Consider the following 12,612-nt stretch of genomic DNA (forward strand, 5'->3'; position numbering starts at 1 on the left):
TGTAATAGTTTAAGACTTATTTTAAATGTATGGAACTTCAGTTCCTTATTGAGATTGCTAACGCTTTCTCTCAGAGCTTCAGGTGAGTTTTAACTAGATACAAATTTTCAAATGAGGTTAAAATAAATAGACTTCAAGACTTCTGTTATCGGAAATATGCAGAGAATAGTACTTCTCCCATTCTGGCAAAAGATTACTATAAAGCTGGCCTTTCATCAGAAGAATATTCTTCAGACTTTATTGTCAATACTGCACTTTTACAACTTGGTGCCTATAATCATGCAGTGCTTATGAAAGAATAGTGCTCATTCAATGGATTTTTTTTTTTTGCAAAGTCAACCACAAATTTTAATTGCCAACTCTTCACAAAACCGATGGGAGAAAAATATACTGTATTCCTACATTGCCAGCATTATATTCTCAGGGATGTTTGATCAGGGCTACAAAAATTCCAGATGACACAGATGTCTACTACTCTTCTCTTCTTGTGCCAGCTGGGAACACAGCCAGGACTCTGCTTTAGCAAAGGAAATAAGTCATGGAGTTACTGTCATAGTATGTAACCTCACTCAAAGGTTGTGCATTCAACTCTTACAATATATTCTATTTGTATTAAAGAAGAAGTAAACATACCTGCAGAAGTTGCATGGCTAGGAAGGTTAATAATATTTTTCTCCCACATCTTCTTCACAGTAGTGTGGAGTCCTTGGTGCTCTCTGAGCCTTGTTGTTTTCTTGCAGACGTTTCATTGCCATACTAGGCAACATCTTCAGTGCAAAAACTGAAGATGTTGCCTAGTCTGGCAATGAAACGTCTGCAAGAAAGCAACAAGGCTCAGAGAGCACCAAGGACTCCACAGTTCAACCCTAAGCTACAAATATTCTCATTGATTGGCTTCACAGTAGATAAATAGCATAAAATAGCCAGAATGAATAAAGTAGTCCCACGTTTTAAAGTTGACAACAATACATGTCACAATCCAGATCATGAAAGGATTTAATATTTCCTTCCCAAGAAATTCCATATATCCATAGAACTGCCCAGAGTCCCCCGACGGGAGGAGATGGGCGGGGACAAATTAGATAAATAAAATAAATAAATAAAAATGTTTATCTTCTTTTTTCATTCTAAATAGTAAAGTGCCTTTAACAAGTTACAAACAATTCTTGTGTTCTCATTCCTACATGTTCTGAAGCATCTTTACTGAATCAAAAACACTGCATAGTCCTAGAGATATTATCCATATATTTGTCTTGCAACATAAGTTTTCCATAATATGTGATTCTATTATCTATTTTGTGATATAAACTCACTTCTTAAGAATAAATGGATGACTCAAAATCAGTCAAACACAAACATGAAACTACCTACAGCCAATTCCTGAATTTCTGACTTCGTGGTTTGTGTCCAGGGGGCAGATAATAGATCAAAAAAGGATTGTGATATTGAGTAAATTATGGCTCTTGAAACATTCTAAATGGTTACTTCCCATCTGACAAAACAAACGTGCCTGTTCCCAACCCTAGAATGCAAATGTTTGAGATGGCAGATTATTAGGGAGCTTTCCCAAAATGTCTATAAACAGGCCTCAGTTCAATATAGCCTTGCATGAATATCTACACTGAAAAAAATGACATCCATAATTTCTAAATGGCCATGTAAGAGAGACTGTCTTTACCTTATCATTTCATATAGGACACAACCTCAAATCAGAGCTGGCTCAAGGTTTATGGCCTGAGTAAAAGACAAGATGCCATCCTCTTCCCAATCTGATATACAGAAATAGATTGGCAATTTAAATTTAATACTGAAAATATTGGCACATAATGTCTTAAAGTGTTCATCTTAGTGCTAGATAAATGGGAAAAATTGGAGGAGAAAAATGGTCCACAGCCAAAAGAAGCAAGTGTTTTACACATGATGGAATTAGAGTAGATCCGCTCCAGACTGAGCAAGGGAGTAGCAAACTTGGCTGATTCTGGAAAACAGCAAATAGCAAATTATGTTAGCAGAGAACTATGCCTCTCAAAGGAGAACAAGGGGAAGGAAAAAATAACATATTCTACACAAGAGATCAGTTGACCCGCGACTGCTATTTTGAAGGGACAACTCTGATTTTTTTTTTAACTGCAGAAAAATAGTTATTACTTTGAAAAGAAATAATTCCCTACCCAATTTCCCTTTGGCCACCAGGATCCAAAATTATTATTCCATTTGTATGGAAGAAAAGAATATGCTATATAAATCCATGTGACTTTCAAGACACTTCGGCATCTTCCATTACATCTATGTATAGTTGCAAAAAAGTATTCTTCAAATCTTTCTGGAATGGCAGCAAAGTTTTTCAAGTTCTATTGTCCTCCCTTGCCCTGCCTTTTCTAATCTATCAGGAAAAGAAAAAAGAAAAGAAAAGAAAAGGACTATAGACTTATAATGCTTAAAAGTCCATATACATGTTTATGCATTTTAACCAATGTTCATAGTCAATGTAAACTTACTGACACTATCAAAAAGTCACAAGGGTAAAAATCTGGAGGTAACATTTGTGTTGGCTCTCTTACTTTCCCATGGGAATCTCAATAATGAAAACTAACTCACATCTGGAAACAACCTTGGATTCAAGCAATGTTAAAAATATACCATGCAAGCTAAAAATATGTACTTTTTAGGTCTATTTCTCAAGAAGGGAGCTACTCTTCATTTAAAATACACATTCTTAATTATTGCTTTGTAAAACATAAATCATAGTTTAACTCTGTTTTCATTCAGAGCACTGAATGTAAAGACAAATTTAAAAGTAATCCAGAATTTTTGTTTTAAAATTGCAAATTATGCACCATGAAGTTTTGCTCTACAGCTATGTCACAAACTATAACAGATGTGTTTTACCTCTGTTTAAATATTTAGTCAGCAAACTAAAGGGCTAAAAAGAGAAGGCCAGAGTGATTTCATTCTTAAATCAGGGTGGTCTATTGGTAACTTTTGGTACCAATGGTGTTGCTGTGGGAACAAAAATGAAACCAGGTGCCATCAAATTCAAATTAAAGATTTTGTGCTTTTTTAAACAATCTTAAACCAAGTTTCCATAAACTCCTTAACTGATACTACTACAAAAAATTGACTATTTTATAACAAGAAAGGAATTATAAGTTATCCACAGACCATCAAATTCTACCTGCAACAAATTTAAATTGATTGGCACCTATTCTTTATAAATAAGGCTGTTACATTAAATATACATCATATTCACCAAAAGATATCTTGGTATTATGCCTCTTTGACTAAGCTAAGTAAAGACATTGCATACATAAATATCTTAACAGATTTAAGTTTAACCTTATATTTTAACTATCTTCTAGTCTAAATAATCTTACAGTTTCAGCAGTCAATCACTGTATTGGACTTGTAAAGAGAAGAGCAGGATGGAAGCTTAATATTCTCCAGACTATATGGTTTTATCCCACTTTGTGATTAAAACTTTGATAATAATCTTAAACCCCCACAAAAAACTAAGTGAATAATTATATTTTAAAGTATAATGTGTTACAAATGTGGATGCTTGTTGGCCAAATTTATACATGTGATTGTGTCAAATCAAATCCCATTACAAAATACTATGCTCCAACCAATGGAGGTAATATGACTTTTGTCTGAACTGAATTCAGAATTACAAGAGAGAGAGGGCTCTATCTGCCAACAGAAGAGGCAAGTAAAATGCATTTCAGTTCCAAGGAACAAATAAAGCACCATACACTGGTTTGGAAACCCAATATAGGCAGGTTTTCTGCAACACCAGCAGCAACTATGAGTTTAGAATCTACAATTCCAGGAGTCCAAACTATGCCTCAGAAATGAGTATGTGGAAACATATACTATGATAGGTGAACATAGTCAGCAGGAGCTTCAGAATCATAAAATTATGGAATGCAGGAGTCTTGGGACCTTGGAGATAATCTAGTCCAATCCATGACTACAACATTTCCAACAGATGGCCACCCAGCCTCTATTAAAATACCTCCTGTGAAGGAGATACTGTCCTTTTCTGGAGGCAAGTCCATTCCTGTTGAACTGCTGTTACCATTAATTTTCCCTGCTATCTAACCAAAATATATTTCCTTGTAATTTAAGATCATTGTTTCCTGTCCTGACTTCTGGAACAACTCTAAACAACTTATGTTGCCTGCAAATTTGATATTCATATTTTCTAATATGAAAATAATTTTTCCCTCATCCAATTCATTTATAAATAAGTTAAATAGCACACAGCCTAGAAGACCTGCAGCATTTCACCCAAAATTTTTCTCCAGCTTAACATGCAGTCATGGATTTTTGTTGGATACAATTGTTCAACCAAGTCTGTATCCATATAATAGCAGCATTGCCCAGCTTACTTTTTGTCATCATCTCTATTAGGATCTCATGATAAACTTTACTGAATGCTTTACTGAAGTTAAGGTACACAGTGTTTACCACATTCCCATGGTCAACTAAATTTTGAACTTTTGCGGTTCATATTTCAAAATAATTTTCCTTGCACTTTGGCCCATCTGGAGATTTTAGTCTCTCACATCCTAAGCAATCATGTTGCAGAGCAATTGTAAACAATTTAACCTAGTTCATACTTTTATTTCTAGCTTTCCTCTTAATAAAAGCAAGCTAGCTTATTACCACACAATAATAATTCACATTAAGCAAGATTTGTTGAGCAATTTAACCACAAAGATTGTTGCATCAAATATATCTTCAACAAAGCTTAAAAATGTTAGGTTCTGATCCAAAGTATACAACAATACTAAAGGAGACTTCTATGGACATCGGAGAATGAATAAGCTCTTAACTATTGCTACAGTGTCTTTGAAATTAATAGCCCCGGCTTAAACATTTTCCTATTAAAACATCCTGAAAATAAATGAATAGAGCCATGGAACCGTTCTTTTTTCAGATTAGCACTTGTAAGCATTTGAAACATGTAACAAAAATATACAGCATTACATGAAACTTACCATCATCATACTTCCTTTACAGTTATTTTAGTTAAGGTTTCAAGTTAACTCGCTGGCGTGTAATTATGAAATTATTGTTCTGATCCTCTGCTTACTTTGAAAGTGATTAATCAAAGTCAGAGAAAGCCAACCATCAAGTCAAGTATGTTTCAAATTTCCTATTCAAGGATAAAACTAAAAAGATGAGCTAATTTTGTTTTAATTAAATCCTCATTTAAAAGTTTGAAATAAATGTTTTCTATTTAGGTTTCAATTAGACTTGAGTTGTAGTCCAGATTTCATATATTCTTTCCTTCTGCTACTCTATTACACATTCCCAATTATGTTTTCCTACTTATACACCCAACTACATAAAAGATTTCAAGTATTTTTTTCCTAGACTTAGTAACAATGCACATTTTAATCCACAATAAGGCCATCCTCCAGGATTGCGGAACCCTGGGTGAGGCCTCATCCAAAGGAATTGTTTTGTAAACTCAGTGAAAAATTCCTGCCCCAAAGTCAGTTATATTTCTTTTCAAGCTGGCATGCATTTTCCCACTTAGAACAGAAAAGAGGAATAAAGACAAAGCCCCAGCCAAACTGGAATGAAAAAAGGCATATTTCTTGTTATTGTGCTCTGGGTAGAAACAACTTTAGCAAAGAAAAATTAAACTTTTCCTTTTTCACCACTCAAGCTGCTCTATAACATCATATGAAAAGACAGGGGTGTCTTTATTCTTTCATTAGAATAACGTATGTTATTTGCCAAACTCAGTGTTTCTCCAGTGTATTTGACTGGAGTCAGGTTCCCATGCTCCAAAGACATCTGTGAAGGATGTTTTTTAAAAAATCCTTCTGCCTAAATCTAGGAAAGGACTCTAGGTGGAAGTATGCTATGCATGTTAAGTGCAGTTTGTACAGATCTGTGCAAAAAGACATGTTATAGTATTTTCATTTTGGATGTAAGCACTAAAGGAATGCATAGTGAAGCAAAGCATGAAGTTAAATGGTGGTCCCAATGAAAATACTAACTACACTAATACACTAATACTAATACACTTAACTTCATTTTAAAGTACAGCAGAAATGTTCATTTTTCTAAGATTACACCCCAATTCTAATCAGAATACACTTAACCTATTTTTAAAATACTAAACATATCCTCAAAGTTACACCTTCCCGCATTGCAAACTGTGATTTAAACCTACCTTGTGATCAGTATTTCTGTGTGCCTAAAGCCTTCTACTAAAGTAAAAGAGTTAAGCTTATCACTGACAATGTAATGTGCAAAAATGTGCCCTCCCGCAGCAATTTTATAATGGAAACAAATTCCAGTGAAACTAGAGGTTGTGATTCCAAACATGCATACTTGGAAAAATATATTACCGAAAGCCATGGAAGTTACTCCTTAAGTGAAAAAATCAATGATAAGGCTGTAAATACATGTAGTTAAATTTGCTTATGTTCACTCTGTTTGACCCTCTCTTCCTTTTCTGCCTTTACCCCTTTTCCTTCCACCTCAAACTTAAGGATTATACATTTCTTAGTGTACAACCTAGTCTTTTGCATGCACAGTTCTATAAAGAACAAAGAACACCTGTAATGTCAATAAGTAAAAGAGCCATCAAGAATGTGATGGTGGCCTGTGTGAGCCAGAATTCAGTCAAGGAACTGATTTTAAAGCACAGCATACATTCCAGAATCTGTGCGTTTAGGACAGGTACACCATTTTAAAAAGGATCACTTTCAAGCATCTACTAGTATCTTTTCCAGACTCAATTTTTCCTATATCTATAAGGCCACTTCATACTATATGTCTGCTTTTTCAATGAAAATATATAGGGCTTTACTCCATACAGTGTTCCGCCGCACAGAAGCAAGCTGGTGTATGTACAACAGGGACTGTTCAATCACTGCACCATTCTGGAATACTCTCCCTATGTGACTCATACTGTCCACCAAGGAATTAATAAAACGATGGTTCAAGAATGGTTTACAGTCACGTACCAAGGGGTGTTAATTGACTGCCACTGATCTAAGTTTCGGTATTTGCAGTTTTTTTCCTAAAAATGTAATTTTATTTTTGAAATAGTTACGTGCATACATGTATTTTGGCCCCATGAATCTCACAAAGTGGGATGACCCTCAACAGGTCACATCTAGATGTCCATAACAGAAAGGCAGTTTCTGCCTTGGCAAACCATTACCTGGCATATTCCAGTGCTGCACCATAAAAATCTTTTTGGATATTAATTGGGCCTGGAAGTACACCAGTAGCCAAAGCAGCAACTTAAGGATTTTTGTTATTTTATGTGTTATTTTATGCTTTCTAAGATACTCCTATCAGTAATCCATCCACTGAATTCTGTATCAGTTGTAGTTTCTGGGTTCTCTCCAAAGGCAGTTCTGCATAGTTTTGTAGTAGTAGTTCAGCTGAGTAGTGTTCAAGGCATTCATTACCATCTCCAGTGCATCATGGGCGAAGTATGGCTCTAATTGGTACACCAGTCAAAGGTGGCTGTGATTTCAACTCTCTGCTATAACAGGAGATGGGAGTTCAGGAGGACCTCCAAGTCATGAACCACTTCTTAAATCAAAATAACCTACCTGTCAAAAATAATGAATAGCCATTATTTTGTATTCTATAACCATCTAAACTTTTAAAAAAGCATAATTTGAGTTAAAGGAAATTGTATTTGTATATAATGGCAAATAAAATATAATTTAAATAAGGAAAAAGTTATTTTTCCAATTTCTGGGAGGAGGCACTTTACAGTATACAGTATTTATTACAGACTAAAATATTGCTTTGATATGTCAGTGGAGATCCTCAGTCATTCAGGTGGAATTGTCTGTAGGTTGAGTCATGGCAACTGGATTTCTTTCTTTTTGGTTGAAACATTTCACTGCTTGTCCAAGCATCTTCTTCAGTCTGGGCAAAGGTTGGTAAGGGGACCCCATATATGTCTTCCAGGGTGGCTGCATTGTCCCTACACCTGAATAGCTTGTTAATTGTGTCATGGAGGTGTGGATTGTCTTTGGGATGTCTTACTCCTAAATTCCTTGCTCATCCCCAAGTGGATCGTTAAGTGTGGCCTTCCTGGTGAACTTGTGAAGTGGTCTTAATCTTCCTGGGGACTAATGAAAGAGCAGCATGAAAAATGGGGGACAAGTTGTGTCTGAGGCCTCCACCTCTATTGAGGGAAGGATTTTCCACTTTGGCATGAATGGATTCCTTAACTCCTCTCTCACACCACCTATCTTCTCCATCCAAAATGTGAACATTATTGTCCTCAATAATGGGGTCCCCTTACCAACCTTTGCCCAGACTGAAGAAGGTGCTTGAACAATCAGCGAAACATTTCAACCAAAAAGAAAGAAATCCAGTTGCCATGACTCAACCTACAGACTATCGCTTTGATAGTATTTTCAGGTATGATCCTTCAACTGAGTTCAATGTGTGTATATTCACAAGTGCAGCAAGATTACATCAAGTTTTCTTCTAACTTATTAAGAAAAACCAAGCCTAAAAGAAGTATTAAACCAAAGTACAAACCGTATCTGATACAACTCTGTAAAACTTTCAAAGACACACAGAAGAACTTCAGCACTGTGCATCTGTACTGTCATTTCTAGCTGCTATTACCATGAGTTTATTTTCTTATCACAAAAAATTATGGGACATCCAGGTGATTACAATTTATTAGAATTCAAGAAAAAAATCAATAGATAGCGTTGATCGTGCTTCTTTGTGTTTTGACTGAAAAGTGGAATATACTGTATGTCTAATTCAAAATAAACATAACAACTGTGCCAAGAATGCTTTGCAGTAGCCTCTTCAAAAGCAGCTAACCTCTCTAGAAGCAGCAGCTATAGTGTGAGTAAACAGAGTCTGCAGTGGCAGCTTTATCGGAAACTACCATTTCAGTGGTAGTGCAGAAAAAGGTCAAGAATATACTTTTTTATGTTTCATTACCAATCATGTTATATATTACTCAGCATTATCTTGGGAATTTGGGAGAATAACCGGTTGCCCAATATTATTCCAATTATCAAAAACAAAAGGGGGGGAAGGGAAAACTACAGCCTAAAGTGCTCAAAGATAACTCCCCCCCCCCCACTTTTTATAAGGGTACCAGTTTCCAATGGAATGCCCCGATCTAGGCTAAAGCTATAAGGCAATATAAACAACATCAAGAACTCTGGAGAAAGGCAGCTGCTTGTAAGATACATTGGAAAGAAACTGGTGATCACAAGCAGATTAGTCCATGGTGGCAGTGACACAAGCTAAGCAGGAGGTATGGATAATCTGGGTAAATGCCATGGAAAAATAAATATCATGATTGGACTTCAGGCAAATGGAAACATTTCAAATTGGCTTCCTACAGCTGTCTGTGGAACATATGATGTCCACATGTCCATTACCAACAACTTCAGCACAGAACACAATAAAGGCAAATGCTGGATATATTTTCAAGATATTGCATTACAAGCCTCTCCCAAGACAAAACAGCATAAATTAGGGGAGGGGGCAAATTTGCAATGCTAGCTTACTTATACAAAAGGCTGGCAATGTTTTCTTGGAGTACCACCAGGGTTGAAGCCTTCTTGGAAAGCTTATGCGGGTATAATCTAAAGGATAAAGGAAGGAACATTAAAGTTATCCCAGGGTTAGGTTCCAGCTGGGCTTCAGAGGCCTCCCCTCTATTCTTTGCTTTCCCAAATACTTGCTGGTTGATACAGGTTCTACTCCTTGCTAATTCTATTCCTTATTTCTTGGTGTAAAACACAAGTATGAATGTCTCTTATCCAGACCCAATGCACATATGAAGTACATTCATCATAGTGTGCTCTGCCAATTTGTGTCCTCCAGAATTATCCATGTCGGAACTGCATGTATGAATGTGTTTGTATGTATATGCACACATACACACACACATACACATGCCTAAGAGCATTCTGAAGTAGATGTAAGTTTTTATTTTCAAATTTGTCTAGTAACACTACCACCCAACATTAAAACTATGCATCTATTGTATGCAGACATTACCTATTAGCTACAATCAGAAAAATGAAGGGTCAAATACAATGTGATTCCCTGCTCCAGTTTATATCCCCGAAATAGTTCTCTTCAAACATTTTTCTTCCAACATAAATGGAAAGGTAAGCAACACTGTTCAAGCAGAAAAATGCTTGGGGAAAAGAAAGTGCAAGTGAGAAGTACTTCAACTTTCATTATTCATGCAACTTTTGTTCAAGACACAAATACCCAGTCCAGTCTTAGTTTAAATGCACTAGATGTATTCCATGTTTAAGCAGCAGTCATTACATCTACCTGAGTCCTAAAGTTTGTTTAATTTAGAACATGGCACCATCATCTCCAGGAAGCTAGAAGAGTGCAGTGGTTAAGATTTTGGACTAGCAGCAGGAAGACCCAGTTTCTAGTCTACCCTCAGCCACAGTAGTTCACTCGGTGACTTTGGGTCGGTCACCCTTATAACAGAAAGAAAAATAGAGCACTATGTATACTGTTTTGAGCTCTGGAAGGAAAAGTAGGATATAAATCTAAATTAATATTTTAAATCTATTATTAATGAAAAATTTGCAGAAATATGAGAAGAAGCTTTACATTAGCTATTTTTAACACAGACCAGAACATTTGTGGTGGTTGATTTAACAGAGATTAAAGAGATCTAAAGGATTTTTTAAACAAGAAAATCAGGTACTGGTAGAAGGATATACTGTCACGAGACTCATGTCTTCCTTCAAAAATAATAGCCATGCATTTTTTCCTTTCCCCCAACCATCTATAATGTCCACTACTACCAAAAGCATTATGTAACGTCATAGGGTTCAAGTTTCCCCTGCTTTGTCATGAATTTTTAAGGGCTAGGCATTACATTAATTTATTTGTGAATGTTCCCACTTCCACTTTATTTAATTGACAAATATTTCTGTAGGCAAGAAAACTTTCAGCATAGTGATATTATGCTACATATATTGTAGGAGATGATTCTTATGGCAGCTAGACAAGCTACAATATTTGAAAAGAAATTATATCTGTAATATCACAATTACAGTCACTCTTCTATTTCCAGGTTAATTTCCAATTTGGTTTCTATCTAATATATGAACTCTGAAGCACCAAATAGATTCCTTTCCTTGAGACTTCCTGCCACAAAAGACTGGTAGTTAAAAGGTTTTGATACCTAAAAAAAGAACCGTTATTGATACCAATAAAGCAGGTGGGCCTTCTATCTGACATTCCTAAAACTACTATCAACATTAGGGTCACCTATAAAAAGAAGCCCCAGACATGGTGCACAGCTTAAAAATATACTGTAACCAACCAGTTTACAGCACACTGATTGTCACCACCTTTCCAGCCGTGACAAGAATGTGTTCACTTTGTAAAAAGATCTGATATATATTCCCATAACTGTAGCCATAAAGTACTTTAGTACAGTCTTTCCTTACCTTTGCAACCTCACAAACTTTAGCACAACTCCTTGAGTAGCTAGTGTGTGGTTAGAAAGAGGAAGCTATGCTTGTTTGCATGGAATCTGCTATTTCCGCCCCTGCCAAAACACTTGTTTAAAAAGTCATGTAATATCTCTATTAGACTGTAAATGCAATTGACAAGGAAATGGCCTACTGACAAAGCATTACCTTTGTGGCAGCGCCAACCAGCCTACAGCAAAATAGCATACAGAATAACTTCAGCATGCATTCCCAAGTAACAAAACAGTGTTTTACATAAATACCACAGAATCTAAGCAAGATCCAGAAAAAGCAATGAAAGTTTGCCCAAACTTTCATGCTTGCCTGTATCAATTGAATGTCTTAACTAAAACAAAATAGAAAAGCATCTACATATGTCCAGGAATCTTATGAAGTTGGATCATATAACACTGGGAAAACTATCGCAACTGAAATCTGTGTATTTCTTCTTAACCACTGTAACAACTCACTAATAAAAATTAAGAACTATGGGGTATCAAATATACAAAAGAATATTAACTGCATACAAGCCCTTAAAAACCAGAACACAAATTATTAACAAGAACATGTGTTCTCTGTAAGACAGAATTGTTATTTTAAAAATGGCTTTGCCCTTTAATACATTTGATTACAAGGATTAAAAAGTTTCACAATCTGTCCCTTTGAAACAGACCCTTTAGCTAGAAGCAGCTATATTCATACTAAAAGAAATACTTTCTAATAATTTAATTTTTTTCATTATTTAATACAACTTATAAGCAGCTATGTCAAAATTATTCCAGATACGCTCAAGAAGATACCATTTAATTTAACCATTTTTAATTAAATGAAAGTGTTGTTTAACCATGACAGACAATATCCAACATTTTTGTGAATGTCTCTGTTTCTAATATATATCTATCAATGCATTTAATGGCCACTATGAATTGTTGGTTCATACTGGTCAACTGGTTGGGTTCAGACACTGCACTAAGCAATAAACTTTGGTTTGCAAACCACAGGGGCTGGATTCATACAATACAGTACATTACTACTACTACAATCAAGCATTTTCCTTACTAGTAGGACACAAGAGCAGAAACTAAAAGTTAGGAATAATATCTTCAACAGCCCAAGCCTAGATTTA

At 35.6% G+C, this 12,612-nt stretch overlaps 1 protein-coding gene across 2 annotated transcripts in view; it reads right to left on the reverse strand.

Annotated features, from left to right (window-relative positions):
* STK3 (serine/threonine kinase 3) overlaps window positions 1-12,612 on the reverse strand; it is a 151,037-nt gene that overhangs the window by 110,349 nt on the left and 28,076 nt on the right. The window lies entirely within an intron of this gene.

The sequence above is a fragment of the Candoia aspera genome, chromosome 3 (assembly GCF_035149785.1).
Source record: "Candoia aspera isolate rCanAsp1 chromosome 3, rCanAsp1.hap2, whole genome shotgun sequence".
Taxonomy (NCBI): Eukaryota; Metazoa; Chordata; class Lepidosauria; order Squamata; family Boidae; genus Candoia; species Candoia aspera.